The sequence below is a fragment of the Ailuropoda melanoleuca genome, chromosome 1 (assembly GCF_002007445.2).
Source record: "Ailuropoda melanoleuca isolate Jingjing chromosome 1, ASM200744v2, whole genome shotgun sequence".
Lineage (NCBI taxonomy): Eukaryota > Metazoa > Chordata > Mammalia > Carnivora > Ursidae > Ailuropoda > Ailuropoda melanoleuca.
Window position 1 is genome coordinate 25,660,368 of NC_048218.1, and position 27,511 is coordinate 25,687,878.

At 35.1% G+C, this 27,511-nt stretch overlaps 1 long non-coding RNA gene across 2 annotated transcripts in view; it reads right to left on the reverse strand.

The window, feature by feature from the left end:
* The window catches only part of LOC117801555, a 472,624-nt gene that overhangs the window by 346,345 nt on the left and 98,768 nt on the right, over positions 1 to 27,511 (reverse strand). For both annotated transcript variants that reach the window (XR_004624197.1, XR_004624196.1), the window contains exon 2: positions 19,501 to 19,549. This is a non-coding gene — a long non-coding RNA (uncharacterized LOC117801555). The remainder of the gene's footprint in view (positions 1 to 19,500; positions 19,550 to 27,511) is intronic.

Below are 27,511 nucleotides of genomic sequence, written 5' to 3' on the forward strand. Positions count from 1 at the left end.
AACTTTGGTCTGTTCATTGTTGTATATTTAGCACCTAGAAGAAGTTTCTCTAGGATCTACCAGTTTTCTCTTCCTGATGCAGCTGTGCCTCATATTTACATTCAATAAGACAGTGAAACTCCAACTGTGATTTGAGGGTCCCTGCCTCTTGTCAGTCTTTTTTGTTACCTTTCTGGGACAAAGTGAAGATACAAAAATTAAATAAGAATTTAGAAACTTTAGAACAAAGTAAATTTTAAATCTGTGAAATAAAACAGTAAGTGGAGGATTGTATCTTAAATGTCTTATTTTATTTTTTCTAGCAATATAATTTTATTATGTTTTCTAAAAATATTAGTGTGCAAAGATTAAAAATTAAAAAAAAAAGTCTCCTTCACCACAGGTAGTTTAAGAAGTACTACAGTTGAGAACTTACCACACTGCCTTACTTTTCTTGGTTTCTCAACTAGACTCCTAGTTCTTCAGCAAAAGTATTATTTTTGCTTTCCATAGTATGTAATACATATTTGTGAAAGTATGAATGGGGTTGATGTCCAGCTTCTTTTATTTTTACATTATTAATATAAAGTATAATATATCCAACTCATGGACTTTTATCTAAAAAATGCAGATGTAAAACACTTTGGCATGGTTGGATTCTATTGCACTTCACTGTATGACCAGGAGGAGGCTGGTGCTGTTATTAGGATTAGGAGCAATAGTATTTTACAGGGAAATATGATTAATGTATCTTATAATTTCATTGAAATAATACAGTACTTTAAACGTGGAGATTGAGAGGGCTGTGAAGGATCTGGGAAATTTGTCATATAAAGCATCACTAAAGTACTAGAATCTTCACACATGAAAATGTAAGGTACAGTAACACAACTGTTTTTAGATGTGAAAGAGTTTTTATTTAACTACAGGAACTGATTTTAGGCCATCATACAAGTTAAATTTCAAAAATTATAAGGGTTGCTTTGTGAATTAGAGAGTTCTCAGTATTAGCAATATCCAAACATAATCTGGAACACTATCTGCCTTTAGGTAAAAGATTAGACTAGAAGTTATTTAAGGCCCTTCAAGTCTAAGCTGTTAGGATTCTATGAATGATACAGGAAATAACTGAATGACCATGGATGAGTTGGATGATAGCTAAAATTTGGTATCTGTTTACGTTAAAAATCAACAGGGAGCCACAAGACAGCTACAATTTGAAATAAGGTGGAGATAAGAGAAAGCACCTGACATTTATTAAGATTCTACTCTACCATATATTGTGATAGCTTATCTAGAATCTAGTCCTATGAGACTTTTAGTAGTACAGTAATGTAGCATTTCTATTTTCTACTGATGAAACCAAGGCTCAGGGAAGTTGAATTACTTGGATGTCTATAGCTGGTAAATGGAAGGGCTAAAACTGAATCTGTCTATCCACAGCCAATTTTACTGCTAAATTGGAAGTTCTTTTCACAAAACCAAGCTGTCCCCATACTAAAGACTTCTCCAGATACCTGAAAATTGTATTTTTACCCCCAAGTGATCTAAAACTGAAGGTCACAATAATACTATGACCATAACCATCCAGTATTTAATGATATTAGTAGCCATTGTAGAAATTCCAAACCAGATTATTATAGCAACATTCAGGAAAATGTTTGAAATTTGTCAAAGTGACTTGTCTTATAAGGAAAATCTAATAATGCCTTTACATATATCTCCTTTGTTTGTAAATTAAACATTAAGTTTTCAACATCAAACACCTGAAACTGAATTTGTCTAATATGGAAGCCACAAAGATAGAACACAAGTGGAGACAACACTGTGCCTGGAGAGCCTTGGTTTGGATGAATTGTTGAATTAATCATGTGACAGCCAAGGGAAGATGTGGGAGAGAAGAAAAATTTCAACCGTGCAACGAAGCTACTCCATGTTCTTATGAAAATGTATAACTAAGCAACTTGGCTCAAAGCACCAAGATGGTGACAGAGCATGGATGACCTCAGAGCCCAAGATCATATAGAGAGGAATTCATTTTAAAATACAACTTAAAATATAAAATTTCAAACTACCCAAAGAGATAATCCATTTCTAATCTTGGAAAAATAAAATCTGTCTTGAGCTTCAGGCTCCTGATTTCAACCACCATTGGACTCTGCATACCAACTTGAACTCATTGGACATGTATGAAGTGACCTCCAGTGATGCCTTCAGGAAATTCATGTCAATAATGAAGCATCTTTCTCAGCATTAGTTATAGATACATAACTGAAAAATCAGCAGACCATTTATGAAATAATAAAAATTAATAACTTCTTAAGAGAAAAGGAAGCTCAATAGCTTTCTAGCTTTCTTTTGGGCTCTAGAATTAGATGTTTCCCTCCTGAACTATAGCTTGCTTTTTTTTTTTTTATTATAGAAAATCCATACTGCTACTACTAAATTATCTTATTTGTTTTGTGTCATTCCATAGTTAAGGCATAAAAATAAACATTAGTGAATTTATTCCTATACTTTAGTGGAAAATACAATTAATTTGATTAAAATATTTGTTATAATTTTATGTAACTTTTTAAAGAAAGACCAATTACAAGTAGAGCAATTTTACCATCATCATTAACTTCTAAAAGGTACAATTTAGTTCCATTTACTATAAACTGCTCCCCAATCAGAATTTACCATATATTTAATGTCAATATAAATATTAAAGGCAAACTCAATTTCCCAGCTTTTTGCACATGAGACTGAAAGTCAAAATTTCTGGGGAAGATAAATGGGCTGGTATCTCTGATAAACAGAAACAGGAAATAATAAGGCATTTATGGTAAACCGTATTTGGAAATACTCGACTAAGAAAAGTAAAAAACCATAGGGTACACACAAAGAAGCCCTTCTCTTTTCTCTGAAATGAAGCAAATTAAAAATGATGTCCATGTCTATGTAAAAACTGCCTCACTACTACGTATTTTCAGATTCCTAAAAATGCATGCTAAAACAGTGTTTGGCCTTCATATTAAACAGAAAATATACTAGCAAAAATTACAGAGGCCATCAAGTAACTTGTCAGGGAATAATATTTTGGTACTATTTTATGTATTTGTAAAACTAAGCACCAATTATCTGCAGGTATCATGCCTTGAATGCAACACTAACAGGAATCATCATCCTGATTACAGTGAGAAAACTCTCATGGTATTAATCAAAATAATTTTTAAAATGACATTTTGACAAGCTGAATTTATTCCTCCTCAATGCACATCAATATTTATTAAATAGGAACAAAGCATATTTATCTTATAGAAGTTCCAGTTAATATCTACATGAAACATTTTTCTTCCATTTTCAAATGGAGTCAAAATAGTAAATATATAATCCAAATTTGGAATTGTTTACTTAATAATTCATAAAATTTTGTTATGTTCCCTTGGTCATTTTATTGCTGAGATATTAATTAGCTTTTAAATATCATTTCTATATCATACTGATAGACGGATCAGGTTATCGGTAGGTGATCATCTTGTGGCTATGAAATAAAACAGAAAGGCTTTTCTCACAGTTAAAATTTTATGTATGAAATGAGTGAGATTGAGAGAGGTAAAGATATTTTTTCATCATAGAGGACAAGACTCATTAGTAAAACAGGATGTGAAGAAAAATTGTGTTGTTCCTGATTATTGTTTATTATTACTATTTATTTGGGTTAAAAATCTCAAAAATCTCCAGTCTTATGACTGCCAGACTGAAAAAAATCAGAGAAATCTTAAGACATATGCTACCTAAGGCGACACTGTCCAACAGAACTCTCTGGGATGATGGAAATATTCTACAGTTTTTTAACACCTAATAAGAAAGTCAAATCCCCATGTGTCTTTTGAACACTTGAGATGTGGAGAATACAACTGAGAAACTGAATTTTGCATTTTCTTTAATTTTAATCAATTTAAATGTGAATAGTCACATGGAGCCTAGTATTGTAGAGTGTGGTTTATAAAGCTTTTTGTCTATGTCCCTTTGGTTCCAGATTCCTAGTGTTTCCAAGAAAGAGTGGTCAGAAAGAGCGAATCTGGTAGCTCTAGGACAGCACTTTTCCACCTAAAAAACCTGATGAAACGGACCCTCACAACACAATTCCAGATGACCCTGACATAGCTGAAGATGCTCACAGAAAAATACATTACAGGCTGAGATGGACCAAAATAAAGGGAACCCTAGTATGTTTGAGTAGCTCTAAAAATAGCACTCTCCCAACCCTACTCCCCCCCGCCAAAAAAAATATTTTCACAAAACCAAAAACCAAAACGTTTCCAGACTCATCAAAATCTCTGAGGCTTGTATCTCATGAGCAATTTCAAGATCAACACACCAGAACTGCCTTTCCTCTCTACCCACGTGGTTGGGAGGTTCCTCTCTATCCTCACTGAAATTCTTGGACTTGCTCTTCCATGCTAACTGGCTATCACTGTCTCTAGTTGGACTCTCAACTTCACCTCTGAATCTTTTTCATAACTTCTCTTCCCCATGCTCAATAAGAGAATGACTTCTGATTTTGGCCTTTTTTAAAATTTTTTTGCTTTTAAAATATTATCTGCCTGCCAATCTTTTCTACTCTCACAGCCTTCATTGCTAAGTTTGCATAGGTATATCTCCCTAATGTCCACTCCTACTCTTTCCTAAGTTCCAGTCCAGGATTTCTAGCTAACAATCACATATTTCACCCTGTATGCCTTGGCACCAGTTCCAATTCAAGACATTTTAAATTGAACCTTTCTTCCTTCCAAAAACAATAATAGCAACCAAAAACAAAACAAACAAACAAAAAAAACAAAAACAAAAAACCAAAAACCTCACCAAAAAACAAAATAAACAAAAAACAGCCCTTTCACAGTCTCTACCTTGTTTCGCTAATGATTCTAGTTATCCGCATTCAAAATACTTGTCTTTGACTCATTTGTTTCATGCTTAAAGTTTGAAGCATCAAAGTGGTTAAATTCAGACCTCAGATTCAGGAGAGAGCGAAGCTGGACTTGACCCCTGGTCCCACCATTTACGGCTTGCATAATTCGGGTATATTACCCCAACTATCCAAACCTTATTTCTTTCCACAAACAATGAAACTAAAAATAACTGACATTTGTAGAGTTAGTTCAAAGTACTTTATGTTTATCAATACATTTAGTCTTTAGAACTTTTGAGGTAGATCCTGTTATTCTTTCTTTCCTATAGATGAGAAAACTGAAACACAGAGAGTTAAATAAGTTACCAAAAGCCGCAATAGTAAGTGGCTGGGATGTAATCCCAGACATTCCGGCTCCACGACTGTAACCACCATACACACTGTCTTCCTAATAATAACAGCTTATCTCATAGTATTGCTGTGAGGATAAAATTCAATGAACTCTATCAAATACTTGTCGATTATCAGTTGCTATTATCATCATAAATTTCTAGATCGTCAAAGTCAGAAGTAACCTTTCCACTTTATGAATTCCTATAGCACTTACTCTTGGATCTCATGGCAATTGACAATTATGTCTTATTACACCACATAGATTATAAACTGCTGGAAGCTAGAGATAGTGTATAAAGTTATTGCATGTTCAATAACTATCAATAGAATTAATGGATGTGAAGGACTTTTAAAATTTGTTATTATGATCCATATCTATTTCACAGTCTCTTAGATCCTGGAGCATAGTTACCCTCCAGTTTATGGATGGATGAACTGCTCACTGACAATTTACGCTTCTCCAATTTGTGAGACCTTTGCCTGAGCTCATCCTCCCCACGTCGAAGGACTTCCCAGTTCCTGTTCACTTGCTTCTGAAGCAGGCTTACTCCTGTATCCTGCATGCTGTATGTACCTCAGCTTGGTCTCAGCTCCCCAGCATGCCCAATCTCCTCTGTCCACACTGGTTCCAGAATGTGCTCAAGGACCTACAGCTTAAACACAGATGCCGTGCTCAAAGGTTACACCCACAATCACCTAGACTACAAAGAACATGTGTGGAGTTACTGGGAAAACACTAACTTGGAATGCACTTTCCTATCATTTCCAAGCAGTCTGCAAAAACCAACAGGAAGGGGCTATATTCTTAAGTGTTAATTATGCTGCTTGTTAAAACATAATACTCAAAATTCTCAAAAACTATAGACATAAAAAGGTATCTCTGGTATAGGTTAAAAATGCTAACCATGAAAGAAGGCATACAACAGGGGCCAACTGATGGATCCAAAGATGTGTATATGCAGAGAAAAATGTATGGAAGTTTGTAGACCAAAATGAGCATGGTTTACAGAGAATGTAAATAATTTCTCTATTTCTTGTTCAGCAGCACCTTCTATTTTTTACCGTAAACATTTACCATTCATGCAACAAATACAGCATTAAACAATCTATCGAGCAACAACATTTTCATTAACTCTTGCTATTGTTTCCAGGGCCATAAAATTAGCAAACTATCTAGCAGTATTTTACATCAGTAATCCGAAGCAATAAATTTTGCTTATACTTTTTTTTTCTTTTCTTTAGGATGTTACCTAACACCCGTTTCTCAGGCAATTTTTAATTGTTTTTTTTTTCCTTCCTGGCATCAGCTACATGGATCACTGATGATTTATATGCTGCTTTAAATGTATCGTAAATTTCAAGGATATTTTTGCTCAATCTTTAACTATACATCTTTCTTAGGCAGCCAATTTTGCTGGTCCCTTGAGTTGTTGCCTGAAACAAATCTGCTGTTCACATGCAGGTTTTATACCATCTATCCAGAAAATAGAGTACTCTAAAAGCTGGGTAAGTCATCTGGATTTTACATAGGTCCTTTTAAAGAACAAATTTGCCATTTCCTTTGGAAGAATAATAAAGTTTAAGGTGGCATGTAGCAATTAACAAATCAAATGACATGCCTTCCATATACCCATACCAAAAAAATTTCTAACCCTATAAAGAAGCATGAAAACAAAATATATAAATTTTTATACAATAAATGTGGGTGGTCTTTAAACCATTGCTTACCAGCATATTGTATTAACACAGCAATCCACTTATGAAATGTTCCCACCTAAAACCAAACCAGTGTGTTCTCTAAAGTAAAGTAATGCTGATGACCAGAGTTTCAGCCCAGAGCCCTAATCATACATGAATAATTCTAGATGGACTTGTGATAGTAAAAATCTGCTTGCACTTCTATAAAGCAAAACCTGAGTGAATAGAACCAAAAAAGCAATCCAGAATAAGAAAGCAGACAATGAGTATACTGCACAGAAAAATTTGTATGAGGAAAAACATATACGCATACAAAAAAAATTTTTAAATGAGGTATTCAAAATCGTGTAAATACTGTTATGTCTCCCAGTGGTGGCATTGTAAGAGGTTTGCAATTCAACTCTTGCTACCAGCTTCTAAACTGACTCAGACGTAGGCCTAAAAATTATTCTACCTAAATATCTGCGGAAATTTCAAATCTCAGCCCCTGAGGATTGTCAAAACTGAAGATGTTACAGCTTCAAGGCTTTCCATTGATTGGATCACCTGTGTCTAAGAGGTTCTACCTAAAGAAACTTTAAGTGTAAATTAATGTAGTCTTTGTTCCCATTTTTTTTCTTGAATAAACTCATGGACTAAGAATCTGGTATGATGAAACACAAGATTTTCAATAGTTGGTCCATACTTTCTGTCCAATGTACAGCAGGGAATGAGGAAGAGGTTAGTTAGACTTGGAATTGGAAGTCCTGATATTTAGTCTTCTTATTAACCTTGTGACTTTGCCAGTCACATCTCTGCTTTATTTTGGGAATTTGAATTTTTTTTAAAGATTTCTTTATTTGAGAGAGAGAGAGAAAGTGAGCAAGCATGGGGGGAGAAGACACAGGAAAGGGAGAGAGAGAATCTTAAGCAGGCTCCACATCTAGTGTGCACCCAGACGCGGGGCTTGATCTCAGACCCTGAGATAATGACCTGAGTGGAAATTGAGAGCTGCAGCCTTAATGGACTGAACCACCCAAGTGCTCCTATTTGGTAATTTTTATTTTTTTAATTTTTTTAAATTTTTTAAAAAGATTTTATTTATTTATTTGACAGAGATAGAGACAGCCAGCGAGAGAGGGAACAAGCAGGGGGAGTGGGAGAGGAAGAAGCAGGCCTCATAGCGGAAGAGCCTGATGTGGGGCTCGATCCCATAACGCCAGGATCACACCCTGAGCCGAAGGCAGATGCTTAACTGCTGTGCCACCCAGGCGCCCCTATTTGGTAATTTTTAAAATAATATTTTGTCATAGGAACTTTGGAGGGGTTGATGTGAAGATGATATGAAGTTACATACAAAATTGTGCAGTAAGCTGAAAATGCCATAATGGAATATTTGGTGATATTAGTATTGATTCTATCTCTCCGATAATAGGTATGGAATGTGAAGGGTGAGAGTGACCCTCTGGCTTTTATACTTGTATTTAATCTCTTATAACATATATGTATCTTGGTCCTAAAGCTCATTTTCATGACTCTATACTATACATTTACAGAACAGGGTTGAATTGAACTTCTTGTTACTTATATCAAATTTATATCTCTGTATCTTGAAAGCACAAGCAGAAACAATTACAACAGCAGGAAAAAAAAAACAATAAACACTTATCATTCAGAACTTACTATGTGTCTGAGATGATGATGGGTGCCTTTAATTCTCCTGTAATTCCCCACAATGACCAGATTTATAAAGAGGAAACTGATATATACTGAGGGCTAATTAATGTTGCCCAAGGGGATTCAGGTAAGTGCTTTCCTGCCTCACTTTCTACGTTCTTTGGGTGTGGTCATCTTCACTCTTACTCTTTATCATATCAGACTGGTGTTGAACTTTGTGGATAAGTGGATAAAGCTAACACTACCTTCACCAAATCGCTTTCTTTTTTTTTTTCTTTATTATATCTTAACATGTTATGAACATAAATTCAAACTCAAATTTAGAAGTGCAGGTATGAGAGTAGACTATTTTTGTTTTCTGATGAACTGCATGGTTCCCAAAATATGCCTTTATGTTGTATTGCATCAGGGGGTTTGTTAGTCTTTTTTTAGCATTTTTTAATGTGCTAAAATATACATAACATCATAGAATTGATCACTTTAACCATTTTAAGTGCACAGTTTTGTGGCATTAAGCACATTTACACTGTTGTGCAACCATCACTGCTATGTATCTCCAGAACTTTTTCATCATCCCAAACTGAAACTCTGTACCCATTAAATTATAGCTCCTCATCTCCCCCCTCCCTGGGCCCATGGTAACCACTGATCTACTTTCTGTCTTTATGTATTTGACTATTCTAGTTACCTCATAGAATTGGAATCATACATCTTATGTTCCATAAATGAGTGAAACCATATGATAATTGTCTTTCTCTGCTTGACTTATTTTGCTTAGCATAATCTCCTCCAGTACCGTCCGTGTTGCAGCAAATATTGAGAAATCGTTCTTTTTAATGGCTGAGTAATATTCCATTGAATACAAGAATAAGAAGATCAGTAGGAGAAGAAGGGGAAGAAGAAAGCGGGGGGGAAACAGAAGGGGGAATGAACCATGAGAGACTATGGACTCTGGGAAACAAACTGAGGGCTTCAGAGGGGAGGGGGGTAGGGGAATGGGATAGGCTGGTGATGGGTACTAAGGAGGGCACGTATTGCATGGTGCACTGGGTGTTATATTCAAGTAATGAATCATGGAACTTTACATTGAAAACTAGGGATGTACTGTATGGTGACTAACATAATAAAAAAATAAAAATAAATAAAATAAAAAAATTTAAAAAAAGAATTGGAATCATACAATATCTATTCTTATATGTCTGGTTTATTTCACTCAGCAATATGTCTTCAAGGATCATCCACGCTGTAGTATGCAACAGAATTTCATTCCTGTCTAAGGCTGAATAATATCCTAGCCTTTGTACATACCACATTTTGTTTTTCCATTCATTGATTCATCACTGAACATCTGAGTGGCTTTCGCCACAAAGACATCTTTCGCAAATAATGCTGCAATAAATTTAGGGAAATAGCTGTCTGCTCAAGTTCCTGTTTCTAATTCTTATTTATGCATCCAGAATGTTAGCCTTCTTTTGATACAACAGATCACATATAGTGCATCTTTGGGGAATAGAATTCAGTAATTCCTTGATCCCTTTATATAATATCAGCTTGAATTTCATCAGCTGATAAATACGGCTTAATAATTTAACTGCATTCTGCTGTCCATACTGAATAGATTACATTTTTCTTGCCACTATCCTTGCAACTTAGAACATTAATTTTTAAACTACATGGTAATAAAAATTATTTTTATTATAAAACTAGTTTATAACTCATCTTTTATATACATGAAATGGTTGGAAAAAATGTCAAATTCTCAAATTTTAGAGAAAGAATTTTCAGAGAGTTAAAATATGTGATTTCTCACTTGATAGCATGTATAAATACTCATTAACATCAATTTAACCTAATAACATCTTACCCTGACTCTAACCCATAATTTAAAAATATCAATTTTTGTAATTCTTTAGATCCTTCTCTGCAGTTCACCAACAATACTTAAAAGAGCAAAAATAAGTACACTTCAGGCAAAGCTTAAAACCTTAGGGTCAAAATTAGGAGATACTTATTCATAGAAGCAAACGTACTAACTTTACTAAAAAAAAAAAAAACAGAAATGATTTCATCCAAATGAATTAAAGTTCTCATCTTTTCATCCAATTACAATGCTAAAATCTTATTTATTGAAGCAAAACTATAAAAATAAGAATAATTTATCACATGCTTTAATAATTCACCATACAACTAAAGAATGTAACATAGCTTATAAAATCATGTAAAAATATAGTGTAAGAAAGGACAGAAAATTCAAATACAGAAAATACAATTTGCTCTAACACCTTAGACAATAATATATATTTTTATGGCCTATTTTCCCCACCACAGGCTTGTAACAATATCAACTAATCTAGAATCTATGCCTTTTTATGTCTTCACACATATGTGCTGCTGAGTGATGTGACTTTGGTGTTGAATAAAAATACATTTCCCAGATAAATAAACTGTGGCACATCCAGACATTGGAGTATTATTCAGCACTGAAAAGAAATGGCTATCAAGCCATAGAAAGACATGGAAGAAACTTAAATGTATATTACGGTGTGAAAGAAGCCATCTGAAAAGGCTGCCACTGTGGACTCCTACTGAACAACATTTGGGAAGAGGCCGAACTGTGGAAGCTGGAGTAAGATGGGGGTGTTGCCAGGGGTGAGCAGAGAGGGAGGGTTGAAAAGGCAGAGTACAGAGGATTTTTAGGGCAGTGAAACTACTCCGTATGAGGCTCTAATGGTGGATTCATGTCATTTTACATTTGTCCAAACAAACAGAACGTAATCAAGTGTGAACCCTACTGTCGACTGTGGACTCTGGTTTAAAGCGATGTGTCAGTGTAGGAGCATCAGCTCTAACAAATGTACCACTCAGGTGGGACTTTGAAAATGGAGGAGTCTAGGCAGTTGTGGGGGTAGGAGGTATATGCGAAATCTCCACACCTTCCTTTCCGTGTTTCTCTGAACCTGAAACTGCACTAGAATATAAGTTCATCTGCTGCCATTCCAGACTTGGTTCCACATCATATAAAAAGGTGAAAGTAAATAATCCCAATATTTCTTTATTGAGGGTGGTTCTTTCTATTTCCCACACCGAACTAGATTTCTTTACAGAGTAATTCAGACATTTCTTATTTGTTTTATCCCTTGGTGAAACCTCAAGGTAACACCTTTCACAGATTTACATCAAGCTTTTCTTACGGAAATTTCAAAATTCGCTCTTCTTTGAGTAAAACTTTCTAGGGTGTGTGTATATTCATATGGCCATAAATTTACTCTGTGACTCTGGTTGGTGATACTAACATGTATTTGGCCACTATGTGCCAGACCTTATGCTACAGAATTTAAACATTTAGTTTTAACTACATAAAACTGTGGATGTTTGTTTTTAGTCTATAGAAAGGGAATTTCCTATGGCTCATTATGAGATTTCATTTTAGCTCATGTATTCCTCATAAAACAATGGGATGCTGATACGACTGCTATTTTATTTTACAGATTGTGAAATCGAGGCTTCGAGATGTTAGCTGTGTATCTTGCTCGAGGTTCTTTACCTAGTAAGCAACAAAGCTAAGACATGAGTTTAGCAATTTGACTCTACAGGCCATTGAAAGAACCCCCTCTACTACATTTATAGCAAGATAATATACAATGAAGTATACTTTGTGGGGGTTTTGCTTCGTTTCTGGACTCCTTCCCTAGGATTAACTAATCACTACTCAAAGTAGTCTGATCACAAACAGCCATAGGAACGTCACCGGCGAGCTGTTCGAACTGCCAAATCTCAGGCATCGCGATACTGGGTCTCACTCTGCATTGCGATGAGATTTCCAGGTGACTCCTATGTCCCTTGAAGTTTGAGAAGAACTGACCTAAGCTATCTTAATTTTTAAGACAATGAGCGGATGCAAAACACTTAATCTACATTCCAATAGGTAAAAAAATAAGTATACAAGTAATACGAATGTCCTGTAACCTCGCTATGTCCAGCGGGAAATGGCATTTTACATGTAATTTAGTTCTACGCAAAATGAATCATACAAATGCATGCATCCCCTCCCACCCGTTTTTCTCCCCACAAATCTCTTTAATTTATTCAGAGACTAGATATCTATTATATTCCAATATCCACGACAGCGTGTCTTTGTTTGCTGTCTTACTTCCTGCCATACACACAAAAGGTGGCCTTTCCTTTACTCCTGGAACATTAAGGCTTTGGATAGAATCCCTGACATGGTGACTTGGAATATTTTTTCCCACTAGATGGCAGTAACAGCAATTTAATAATACATTTTATAAAGCAATTGCCAGCCTGCCACATGCACAGCAAACAATGACTCTTTGTGAGCGTTTCATTAATTGCTGGTTTTAATATAGGGAGCAAGGACTTAGTGACAAATTAGAGTACACTTTTCTCTATTGATGTCTATGTTTAAATTTCATTTTGCTTGCTTTCCAAAATTAAAAGCCGTCTTGTTTGCCTATCCCTTACCCTTAGCTATAAGAATCAGCTATTAAGAATAATTTTCTCTTGTAAGAGTTTGAAAAAAACACAAGTCGTTGCTAAAATAAGATACTTTGTTAACATAACTGTCAAATTATTTCATTATTCCAGTTTGTGAAGAGATTTTTCAATTTCTTCTCTATCAAAGACCATACATGTATAATTTCTAAGTGCAGAAATTCAAGGTTTTCATGAGAAATCACATCTTGGATTGGTAACTTAATGTTTTTTTAAATTTTTTCCAATAATTTTTTTAGAGGTCACCACAAAAAAATATTATATGCTATAGAAGTTAAGCAGTAACAGCAAGGAGAAACTGGGATATAGTAAAATAATATTAGGATTTTATAAAAGCAGTTCTATTGACATTCTATTTAGTGTTTAAATATGACTTCTTGCATGCAGAATGTTTTCACATAAATATTTAAATATTTCTTAAAAAAAAAGAAGAAGATTATTAATCAAATATAAGTTCCTTTGGGGATATAATTAACCAACTTCATTGTAATCTTGATGTTTCCAGGGAACAGAAAAACAGTACACTGTACTATTGATCAGACTTGTCTTGTAATGATCTATGTTAAAACTGCAAAAGTCTTAGCCCAGTGCTTCTCAAACTAACTATGGTGAAGAGCCAGACCATGATATTTTTTCCAAATTGGATGAACTGATACTTTCAAGTTCACAATAACAATAAATAATTAGAAAAATTAAATTAAAAAACTAACAGCTGCATTTTATTGAGTCAACAGATACAAAATAACTCGGCCAACGTTTTATAACATTTTTTAAATGCTTACTGTTAATTTTTATACTTCTGTTTTCTAACTGGTATCCCACCATTCTCAAAGATCTGGCCAACAGATCACACTTCATGTAATACTGCTCTAGACTGCCTCCTAGCAAGCCGAGCTGCACCTACTGGGAGCTTAGTAAGGTTTTAAGGAACCAAATGTAAAAACCAAAACTAGTTAGAGTTTACCATTGACAATCTCTAGGGAAGGGGCCAACATGAAGACCAACCTGGGTATCTCGTTTAATCTAACAAAGGTAGACTATTTTACTTTTCTTTTCAAATTTGGATCCTTGGTTATCTGGAATACTATAGATATTTTGCATTGAGGTGCTATGGAGTATGAAAAATACTTGCATGTCACCACTGGATTTACACGCAGCACCAGATGGGTGCTCACAATCTGACAGTCCTTGGCACAGAGGTGGATTCTTTCCTCCCAGCTGGGGTTCACTTGAGTCTTTGCCTTCCTTCTCTCTGTACCCCCTCCCACCCCCCACCCTGTCCTTTTTTCCCTCCCAGATGAGTGCCGATGACCATATTCTCTTCCAGGGTCAGATCGCAACATTAAACCACAGCAAGTTATTCTGTTAGCTAGAAAAGCAGAACCCTTGTCTCTGCTGCACAATGTAACAGCTTCTAGACATCAGCTGAACTGTGTACACTAATTTGGTAGCAGGATGAAAGGCCAAACAAACAGCTCTCTACAGCAACATCTTTTAAAAGGCACTTTAGCGCTAGGCTGATGATGGCAAATAGGCCTGAACGTGTATGTTTTTATTTGTGAGATCTCAATTCTGTTCGGACATTGTCATATGAACTTTCTAAAGACCAGCAATTTAATTTTAAGATCATTCCACAAAGACTTATGAAAGTATATCTATATCAATATCGATACGTACAGCTTGGAGGTGTTGGATGTATGCGAAACTAACTTTTGCGACATGGGTTTTACGTTTAAAATCCAATATGAATTCAGTGTCAACTTTTATGAATCACATACAATTTAGCTGAGACTAGACTGAATTTCATCATTAGAAGATTTCAAATTTGGCCTTCGATATGCAAATTCATTTATCATTACATTGGAAATGTTTACTAAGAGACGAGTATTCATGAGGTCAGAGTATTACAAAGTATTACTAGTTTTTAAACACTTTATTCTTCTACTTTAATATACAAAATATGGTATATGTTGAAATTATCCAGTTCATTTACATACAAGATAGGTGAAATTTCTAAGGTATATAAATTGGGTTGTCAGACCTAGATTCGAAAACTGGAACATTTTATGTATACTATTTCTTCATTCGCTTAATGGTCTGCTTTTGTTTGTTTTGTTACTACATTAAAGGTGTATGTTATAAATATCAATCAGTATTTGAAACTCAAGTTAAAATTAGCACTATTCGTCATTCTGTCAGGCTGCAAAGAAAACAACACCCAAAAAAAACCCAAAACAAAATACACACACACTCACAAAATAAAAAACCCACATAAAACTGATTTGTGTACCAAATAAGCCCTTTGCTATAGAGCAGCCCTCAGGAAACGAAAGAAGCAATAAGTCGAAAAACAGCTTACAAAAGAACGATTTTCAATAATACACTCCTCTCTGTGTACCAAGCCATGGATTTCAAAGAGCATGGTTACTGTTTTGCATGGTTGTGTATACATATGTACCATCCCTATCAACCGAGGCTAAGCATTGAAAAAAAATTATGCAAAATACAAATATACAGAAAACAGTCATATCTATGGATTAACTAGTGCTTTAAAGTCAACCTAAAATGAATATATATATATATTTGAGGACCAAATTTTCATAGAAATGTGGGGAAGCTTGATCAGACCTCAATTTTTAAAATAGAAATGGAAATAGTATAAATAGGCTTATTTTAGCTGTTATTTTTCTTTAACTTAGGTTATAATTATAACTTATGCTGCAACTTGAGAATGAATAAAGCTGTGGATGTTATACGTATTTTTCTTAAATGATTCTATGTAGTATAGCATACCCCAAAATCCGCTATGTTTGACTTTAGCAAGGGAACAGGGTCACATTTATGAAAATATTTGAAGGAACCATCATTCTTCCTAAGGGCATTGTTTTTCCTTATGCCTTTTGATAATGTTAATGATGCTGATGATGATGACAAAGAGGATGAAGATAATAATATTTCTAGGCAACTCACTATATGCCAGTATTGTCTGAAAGATTCTACACAGTCTATTCTGTTGTGAGGATTCAATAAATTATACATCAAACATCATGGTATTCAAATAATTCTATTTAAAAGCACCTACTGGAGGGGGCACCTGGGTGGCTCCATCTGCTAAGTGTCTGTCTTTGGTTCAGGTCATGGTCCCAAGATCATGATCCCAGAGTCCTGGGATTGAGCCCCACATTGGGTTCCCCGTATGGCGGGGAAGTCTGCTTCTTCCTTTCCTCCCTGCTTGAGGTCTCTCTATCACTATCTCTGTCTCTCTCAAATAAATAAGATCTTTAAAAAGATAAGTAAAAGCCCCTATTGGATACAAGTCCAGTCTTCTGAAGTACTATTATAAGTATTGAATGGATCCTCCACTTTTCTCTCAGGCTATTCTTTATACAGCAAAGCGAACTCTTAAAAATCAAAATTAGTTCATATCTCTGATTGATAGCCTCTGATGGATGGCTTCCCATTTGCCTTAGAAAAAGAATCTAGTATTCTGAACATGGCCAAGAAGAGCTTACATGGCCTGGCCCCACACTATTGGCCACTTCAGTATTGCTCAGATATGCCAGGTACCCTCTCCTGGGAAACTCAATTCGAGTTCTTCCCTCTGCCAGGATGTGCTTTCTTGGGTATTAGTGCATAGCGAGTCTCTTCTCAGACGCAACAAACTCAGAAAAGCCTCCCCCAACCTAAAATAGATGATAACCTTCCCCTAATTTCCCACTCAACTTTATTTTTCTCCACATTATTCATCACTATCAAAAATAGTATGACACTTTTTCTTTGGTTGTTGGTGAATGTCTACCCCTCCTCTGCCCCTATCACTACCACAAGAATGTAAGAGCCACACTTGTCAGGACTTGTGTTCACTATGTAACCCTACCACTCACAAGATTATCTAACACATAGCAAATGTTCAATAAACAGTGGTAGATATTGAATTACTCTTGGAATTGAATCATTGAGTCATTCTTGTCAATTTTCTCTTCACACTTCAGCTGGGCTAACACTGCTTGATCCACAATGTTAACTCCCAATGTAGGCTCAGTGCTATGAATACATATGCACACACCATACTCCCACACAGAGACTTAAAAACTTGTTAATTTGAAAACCTTTTTAAAAGCGTGATCTGGCTTTGTCATACTGTTGCATTAAGATTTACATTTTGTAAAATAAAAATATTCTATTGTCAAAGTCAGATGCACCTATCAGTATTGAAGATATATCAGTATAATATATAGAATATATAAGTATAAAATAGATATAATATCAGTATATATGTAATATACTTAATGAATATAGGTTACATTATAATACTTTATATAATACATATATATAGCTTCCTGATGACCAATGCCATTGTAAACAAAATTGCTTAATGTTGTCATTAACTAATGTTATTTAACCTCAAAAATGATTTTACTAGGTTTATTTTCCGTGAATTAGGTTCATTTGTAAAAGTCTATGATTTATTTTTGTTCTCTTCATGCTGCCTAATCTTAAAAGAGAATCCTGAATATTTAAACCACTGAAGGTAGTAAAATAGCAAATCCATCCTCTAACTCATTCCTTTCTACCGAAACACATAATTTTATAATGTGATTCTTTTTTTCATCAAATGTGATGTCTGAAGAATGCAACCATTACCTTGTCACAAAGCAGCATGTATTCTACTATAAGGATCAGATATTGTTGGAGATGGTAACAACACATCACAGATAGATCGGTACAAGAACTCATATTTACTGAATTACTATTCACTTCATAAATCTTGATATCTGTTCTAACACAGGCTATGGAGTCCTTTCCACGAACATCAAAGCTGAAGTGAAAATATCACTGAGATTTGCCATTCATGGCAATATGGGTACTTTCTAATTTATGGCTGTGATAGAAAAAGGACAGTGAACAACCAGATTTTCATTTTCATTAATTAAAAGTTAGCGTGGCAAAGAATGGAATATTGTGCATATTAACCTGAAGGGACAGCTATGAGAAACAAGCTGAAGAGTAATGTTCTCGGTATTTCGTTTAAAAAGACAAACATCAAAATCAAAAATATGCCTTTCTGACAAAAGAAATGTAAAAATACGCATCTGCGCTTTCTGATGTTGGAGAAACTCACATGAGTGAGCTAAAGGGGCACATGGCATACATTGCCGACCTCGGGGTCGGCGGGGAGGAGACCAAGAGGAGGAAAAGGAGGTTAGTAACTTTCTCTTTATAGGAGTCTGTTTTGAGTTTTACAACATATTGCTTTTATAATGAGGTAGCTATATAATTACATAATTTAAATATTTATATATACTTATATAATTTACTTATATGTACTTACATAATTTATTTAAATATATTATATATTATTATACACTTATATGATATATAATTATATACCTATAAAATGTGTAATGATATATTACTGTCTAGCCACTTAATCTCTATGTGTGTGTGTGTATTTGTGGGTTGCACACACACGTATATGTATATTTAAATTCACCAGTTGTTTTGAATTTAACATTGTTTTTCTGTGTTTTATTACTGAGGCTTTGTTAAGTGCATTTTTGTATCAGCTGTCTTTGGGTAGAAATGTTATGAACAGAAAAGTATATTTTCATGTCAGGAGAGAAAGTAAACCTGCTGCGTTAAAACAATACTTTGCCAAAGTGTTGGCTAATAATTTAGCCAGAACAGATATTTTAAATTATTCTAATGAATAATGACTAAAGGTAAAAATATTCTTCCAGGCTTTTGTGTAGGATGTATGTCCATTTCAGAAGAAAACATACGGGTGATCAAAACAGCTTATTATAAATATGAAACATAATTAAGATTCATAGTTTAAAAGAGCAATGGCAACATATAAATATGAAATGTAAGTGTATTACTAACAGGGATCTAGTAAGGAAAGAAGGGTTCTTATCATACTAACTCATTTGGTGTAATAAGTAGATCTTCTGACTGACAAAAATTTAAATCCAACATAAACATTAATTATTTTCAGCACAGCAAAAGAAACAATACATTATTGTTGCTATAAAAACACTAAATACATAAGCCTTTGCTCCAAAAGGAAAGATTGTTTCGGGGGGGAAAAAAGGATATTGAATTAGAAGGGAAATACTTTGTTGACTTTTCTCAAAAATAGGACTGTACTACAGCTTGCCAAATCCAAAAATTATTGACTAGCAGAGTTTAGATAAAAATATTTTGGCTTCACATAAAAATATACTTTGAGGTCTAGGGGGTTTTTGCTCACATTGTATGCCCTACACTAGTGTACAAAATTAGAAGGGAAAAAATTGCGAAATATGCTGTCATGTTTTAGTACAACATTAAAATGATAAGTCTTTCAAATGATTAAGACTTACTGTTATTTCTGAGTCATCTCTTTTCAGTGCCATTGTAATGATCGATAACCTGAAAGGAAAAGAAATGAATCAAGACGTGGTCATCATTAAAAATTCCATAAACTAAAAAAAAAAAAAAAAAATTCCATAAACTTTGCTAAGAGAGTAGAATTTTAATGTTCCTACAAAAAGAAAAAGATAAATAGTGAGGTGATAGATGCATTAATTAACTCTGTGGGGAGAATCCTTTCACACTGTATACGTATGTCAAATCACCACAATGTACACTTTAAATCTCCTACAATTTCATACATCAATTATACCTCTATAAAGCTGAAATTAAAAAGAAATTTCTGAACTAACACATATCCAAAATGTTCATTTTACATTTATTCAAAAAGAAATCTTAAAACAAAACATCCTCATTAAAATGAGATGTCTTGGGGCGCCTGAGAGGTTCAGTCGTTAAGCGTCTGCCTTTGGCTCAGGGCATGATCCCAGAGTCCTGGGATCGAGCCCCGCATCGGGCTCCCTGCTCTGCTGGGAGCCTGCTTCTTCCTCTCCCACTCCCCCTGCTTGTGTTCCCTCTCTTGCTGGGTGTCTCTCTATATATCACATAAATAAATAAAATCTTTAAAAAAAATAAAAAATAAAACGAGATGTCTAAAGAATTTAAATATTTCACTATAAATTCTGTCAGGTGGAACCACTTTTCCTATAATAAAAATAGTCATTCTCTTGGATTCCCTAAAGTCTATTGCACAATAATAGGATCACTAATATCAATAAATTTCTTTGCTAGGAATAATCAATCCAATTTGCTGTATGTGTGCTTTCTAAGTTTGGAAATATATGACTTCCAAAAATAAAAATTTGTAGGAGTCAAAATTAATAAAAATATTAAAACAGGTCCAGCCAAAATTAAGTTTACATAAATTAACTACGAAGGCAAATTGTGCTCTTATTATTGTTATTGTTGTTATTATTTATAAAATATCATAAATTAATTTTAGAGACAAAAGGTTGTCATATGGGTGAACACACAAAATACCACCAATTAATTTTTCAAATATCTGTAAGTTTATAAACATTATTTTTTGAATCATAAGGGTTATTAGTGGAATGCTATTTTTAAAATAAGTTTATTTTAAAATGTTAATACTAAAATACATCATCATACATTACATCAAATGCCTCAATTTTAATATTTAAGATACGACTCCAGGTTTTTAAGAAATATTTTTAAATCAGTCTTTTTATGTGCTTTACATATGATTAATTTCCTTACCAATATTATTTGCTCTCCAAGGCATTCAGAAATTAATTTATATATAACAGTAACTAAAAGAATTTGAAATGGGGTGAAGATTTGGGGAAACATATACTGACTGATGAGGTTTTACAAATTATATTCCAACTCTGTGAGAGAGACTCTACAAATATTAACAAAATGATTGATGGACTGGTCCAGTTTTTCAAACAGCAGAATATTCATGTAGGCTGTAGAAAGAATGTTTTCCTTTATTGACCTAGTTCATTCACAGTTGGCAAAATATTTGGAAACTAAACCATTAAGGAAAGCTAGTATCCTTTCCAGACCATGAAAATGCAGAGAAGGACAGCAGATTCTAAGCTTCTAACCCAAAGTTTCAAGGTTTTCATTTTAAGCTGATAAAGTCTCTCTTTTTTTGGCTTAAAAAAAAACACCTCACAATATATAAACAATTCAATAATATATTTTTTTGTTTAATAAGTACAGCTAGTTATTGATCTATTTAATACTGAAGTGAAGTACAGAAATATGGAGAACTTTATTAAGTCTGAGTAAACTATTAAAAATCAGTACTATTACATTTGTATTTGTGAAATAATGTATGGTCAGTTTTACGGTTTTACACTCCTAATAGAACATAAAGGTAAATAAACAAAGATCTATAATTAATTCTGTTAGTGCCTATAATTTAGTTTAAAACACCCCAGTAGGTACAGTATGAAGTACATTAGTTTACCTTTAATTTACAAACTAGAAAAAAATTTAAGATTTGAAAAATTCTAGTCAAGAGTTCTCTCTCTAGGTTGGTTAGGATTTCAGGTTTCTTAATCAATAGTTCAAACTCCAGGGGCAACTGTGATGAATGCTTTGAATTTGCAAATATTGCTCTGTGAAATTATACATGGGATGGGGGGTTGATAATTTATAAAGGATGTGACAGTTTTCATTGGTGAGACGAGTGGGCTCCAAGATGTGTGATTGGCTAGAAATACTGGGCAATCATCTCCTCATTCGGAGGCAACATATACAAATCCTAGTAAAAGGCCAAGAGGCTAACATCTTTGACACCTTAGATTTGGAATTCTGTTTAATTTGTCACCCACTCCTCAATTAAGAAGGCGCCTCTTTTGCCTGGTGCTACTGGAAGGCTCAAGGCTCCTGCCACCAGAGTGCTGTTGTGTTTGCTCAACAGTGTGCCTTTCTTACAAGGTGCTGGATGACATGACATGCTGAACATGACAGAGAACAGAGACTACCCCAGTTATTGGAATGGGCTGTTTGGTGGATTTTATAACTGATTGTTAGTAAAAGTTTGTATGTTTGCAGAAATTGGTCTGTAACTTATTTGGGGTTTTTTTGTTTGTTTTTTGAACAAACTACCTGGTAGCAAAGTTATAAGAGAAGAGACATATGGTTCTTACTTATCTTTTATCATCAAGATGAAAATATTGACAGAAATCCCTGACAACTTTAAAAAAAAAAAAACAAATTATCTTCGGTCAGATCACAATATCAGTCTATGGACTAGAAGATAACTCGGGTCCAGTTTTGCTAGAGAAAATAGGTGATGCTACCGTAATAACCAATCCCCATTCTAGTGGCATAAAATTACAAAGGTGTATTTCTCACTCATGCTAAATGTCTATTACAGATTGGCATAGGAGCTCTGCTAATCATAGTAACTCATGTAAATAGAAAAAGAGGGTAGCCTTCATCTCAACTATGGAGAAAGATACAGGAAAGGTGAAGAAACACTGGCGATTAAATGTTCTGGCCCCAAGTACAATACTTATTGGCCTCAACTCCTTTACTGGCCCACTTAAATCACAAGAAGACTAGGGAATGAATTACAATTCTATAATGTGCCCAGAACAGGGGAGAATCAGAAATATTTAGCAAACTTTTAAAAGTATCAGAGCAATTCAGTGTCTAAAATTGAAACTGAGTTTTTCTGCTTGAATATATCCTAAAGTTGCAGTATATCCTAAAATGGTACTTTTCAGAAAGAAAAAAAAAGATGATTAAATTTGACTTTGCTATTGAGTTCCTTAACTAGAGACCAAACTCTTTATGACTGAAATACATTCTGTTCTAATGTAAGCAATCTAGAATATGAGTGGGCAGGTTTAACTATATACATGATATAAATAGTCATTAAAATTTTTTGCAAAGGGAGATTCTTAAAAAGGATAATAAGACCATACTTTATATTTACGCACTATAGCAGGAATGGCCAAATCTTTATGTGCATACTAGTAACGAGTATTTGTTCCAATGCAAATTCCTGGACCTTGCGCTAATATTATTATTTAATAAGGCTAGTATTTAAGTGCAGGATTCTACATTTTAAAACACACCCATTAATTCTGATGCAGGCAGTTCTGGGTCCTGGAACCAGATTTTGAGGAGTGATGGTTAGAACTAACGGGTTCCAAGAAGCAGAAAGCATAAGCATGACATTGAATTGGACGAAGAGCGAGGAGGGCTTTAATCAATTCATGGCATACGAATTTACTTAGTTATCTAAATTATATTATAAAACAATGTAACAAGAGGACATCTGACTCAGCAGTCTCAACAAGATGAAATAGCCAGGCATTGACATTGCTTCTCTGATTTGCATGAAAATTTTGAATAACTGATATGTGATTAATCTCCATTTAAATTATGAAGAACAGAGGCATATCATTCTCTTTACAGACAATTCCCAAGGTGGTATCTCTAGTCCAGACTCCTCTCCTGAGTGCCAAACTCAAATATCCAACTTTGTACATGAAATCTCCATTTGGACAGACCTAAAAGACATCTCAATCTTCATACCCCCACAACCAGATTCTTGACACTTGCCTCCTAAACAGCTCCTTCTGAAGCCATTTCCATCTCAATCACTGACAACTATTCTTTCAGTTACTCAGGTCAAGAACCAGGAAACCATCGTTAATGTATCATTTTCTCAACCATTTTCTCAATCAGTCAGGAAAGCCCCTCAGTGATTTCTTTGGAGATGCCTTCCAGAATCTGACTACTTCTTATCATCTCCTTCACTACCACCCTTGTCTAATCTAAGCCACCATCATCTCCCACTTGAACTGTTGTAACAACCTCCTAGTGTTCTCCTCCAAGATGTGCTGATGTTTGTTTATTGATAACTCTTTTTATAAATAATAAATATTGATAATGTTATAAAAGAAAGAAAAGGAAGGAGAGAAAGAAAACAAAGGAAGGAAGAAGAGGAGGAGGAGGGATGAAGGAAGGAAGGAAAAAAAGAAAGTAGGCAAGGACAAAATGAAGAAGGGGCAGAGAGAGAGAGAGAGAGAAGAAATCCCTGATGGGCAGCTTTTGCAGACTTGCATGGTATAAACACTCCCACCAGGACTAATTAAGAGTGACATGACTATGTGTCCTCAAAGAGATGAGCACAGTGACTTTTGGAGGGCCAGAGGGAGTGAGTTCTAGCATATCACAGGTTCTTTCTTCCCAGTTGATCTTCTTCACCATTAAGCAGCAACAGTGACCTGAGTCTGATGACGTCACTCCTCAGCCCAAAGCCTTCCAGACTTGCCATTTCATTCAGAGTAAAATCTCATATCTTAACACAGACTCTGAAGCCTGCGCTTGATATGCCCAGGGCCACCCTGTGCTCTGTGGTCCCATAGCCTCCTACTCTTGCCTGGCTCATTGCCTTCCAGGCACCCGGGGCTCCCCCTCACTTTGTCTTAAAAATACCAAGCATGCCCCCACTTCAGGGCCTTTGTAGAGCCTTCTCTCTGCTTGAAATACTTTTTCCTTAGATTATGTCCCTCCCTTACTTTCTTTCTGGTCTTTGAACAAATAGCACCTAATCAGGGGCCCCTGCCCTGAACATCTGACATAAAATGGCATAACCACCTTCCCTCTTTAATCTTTCAGCTTGCTTTATTTTTTATAACACCTTTAACCACCTGATGTTTATACATATAGATAGATATTATTATCAATATTTATTACTGTCTGTTTCCTTAAGGGCACACACATCAGTTCAGTTCCTATTTTTCTATCCCCAGTTCCAATGACACTGTCTGTCACATAATGAACTAATAAAATTGTATTGACTAAAGAGACATACAACATACAAGCAAATAAATGAAGAAGGTAATTTTAGTCATCAAAAGTGCCATAAAGCCAAATAAAGGAGGATGGCGAGTGATCCCATGGGGGTGCGGTAGCCAGTGGGTGGTGACTATCTCAAGAGATGATATTTAAACTAAAGTTAGAATGACAGTATAATTAGTACAGCCTGCACATAAAAATTCATTACAGCATAAAAGAGTAGGAGCAGCTTTGTGGATGATTTTAGGGTTTTAAAAAAGAACAGGTAGGGGCGCCTGGGTGGCACAGCGGTTAAGCGTCTGCCTTCGGCTCAGGGCATGATCCCGGCATTGTGGGATCGAGCCCCACATCAGGCTCTTCCGCTATGAGCCTGCTTCTTCCTCTCCCATTCCCCCTGCTTGTGTTCCCTCTCTCGCTGGCTGTCTCTGTCTCTGTCAAATAAATAAGTAAAATCTTTAAAAAAAAAAAAAAAAAAGAACAGGTAAAAGAAATCAGTGGTCGGCTGTGTTCTCAAAAAGTGCACACTGACCCGTAAAATGATGGAGTAAAAAGATAGTATTTCATTTAAAGGAGAAGGGAAAGGAGGCAGAAAAGATAATCCCTTCTAGTGTCCCACCCTGAAGGGGGGACAGGGAGGAATAGAAAAAGTCAAGGAGGTATTCTTTTTTTTTTAAAGATATATTTATTTATTTTAGAGAGTGAGAGAAAGCATAAGCAGGAGAGGCAGAGGGAGAGGGACAGAGAATCTCAAGCAGACTCCATGCTGAGTCTGGAGCCCAACACTGGGCTCGATCTCATGATCCTGAGATCACAGCCTGAGCAGAAACCAAAGGAGTTCTTATAGTTGGACAGATCTTTATACTTTCAAGGTTTATGATTTTCAGATTTATTTACCATATTTATCTCTCACAATGACTTTGAAGTAGGCAGAGTTTACTATTCCCATCATTAAGAAAAAGTGCCTAAGACTCACAGAGGTGAATGCCTTTTCTAAGGACAACAGACTAGCAAGTTACTGAACAAGGATTACCTAGTTGCCAGGTGGCCTCACACAGTCCATTATACTGGGCCCAGTATGCTCTGCAGCTTTGATAAAAACTGGCACAAGATTACCTGGAGGTCACCAATCTGCACTATCTGAACTCAATTCTTACAGTGGATTTGTGTTTAAATTCCAATTGACTTGGGTTAAAGGTTGACTTTGAATGAATGGCAGAAAGACCAACAGTAACATTAACCTTCACATCCCCTCTACTGGGTATAGACTCCTGGAGCTGGCATCCAAGGCCATCACAGTGTGACTCCAATGGGAATTTCTAGCTTTTCCTCATACATACCTTAAGAAAAAATTTAAAACCTCCTTGCTCACATCAGATCACTTGCCCAAGTCACTCACCATGAACAAAAGCAAAGAGAGGAGAAGGTATTACTTGTTCCATTTGCAACATCCACACTTTTCGTCCTCTCATTGCTTTCTGTCATGGTTTAGCCATCTTTAAGAAGTCTTTGCAAAGCCCTCAAATCAGCTGTATTTTTCACTTTTCAAGCATTCTTCAAAGTCTGATGACACCAGTCATATCCTGCCTTTTACTACAGTTACTGGAGAAATTGTGAAATATCCCACTCCTTAAATAGAATACAACTGAGGTGATAAAATGGACTGTCCTTTCTCCCACTTCTTCAATTTTATATTGTGTTTGCAGAGAATCTACCATATAGTGGGGGAACCAATGACTATCTGTAGAATTGGAGAAAATCAATTTTTAAAATGTAGCCTTCAGATTAATGATTCCAACACTCAACTGAAGGAAAGATGAGAAGTACAGCACACAGAGTGAAATCAATAGAAGAAATTATTTGAGAGAATGAAGAAAAGTAGAAGGAAGTAAAGGAAGTCAATCATATCTTCAGAAGCTGGCACAATGCATGGGGCACAGAAGTTACTCAATAAATACTTGTTGAATGGATAAATGAATGGCTGAACAAAAAGAGCGTAAATGAACTATTCAAAGATAACCTTAAAACTGGGTCCATCATTTCAAGGTAAATGGGCAAACACCACCAGAAATTAGGGCATCAAATATATTATTCAATGGTTAAAAGGAAATATCTGTCTGTATTACCTCCTCTCATGCTCTTTTGTTAGACAGCATTTTCCTAATTAATTCAATTTGAACCACAGAAAAATTCCCTGAAGAGGCAGGAGAAACATGATTCCACCCATTTTATAGATAAAGAACAAGGTTGAGAGGAAAAAGTCTCTAGGTCAAGATCAGAATCGAGGGCAAAGTCAAAACTTGAACCCCTTAGTTCTCTAACTCTTTGACATTCTAATTGTGCTCCACAGAATAGCAGCATTTGTCACCTCTGAGGTCTCATTGGAAATGCAAAATCTCAGACTCCACCCTAGATGCCTGAATCAGAATATGAATATTAACATCTCTAGATGATCTCAAGTATCAAAGTTAACTGTTTATCTGATACAAAACTGGTATAAATCTGTCTGCTTTCATAGACAGATGGGTAGATAGAGCATGGTAGATGATATGATGCCATATATGAGATCACATTTCTGCCATAGAAATGATATATATGAAAAATGCATACATATATTGCTATATATATAGCAATAGGAGAAACATCATATAGATATATTACTTACTTTATTTA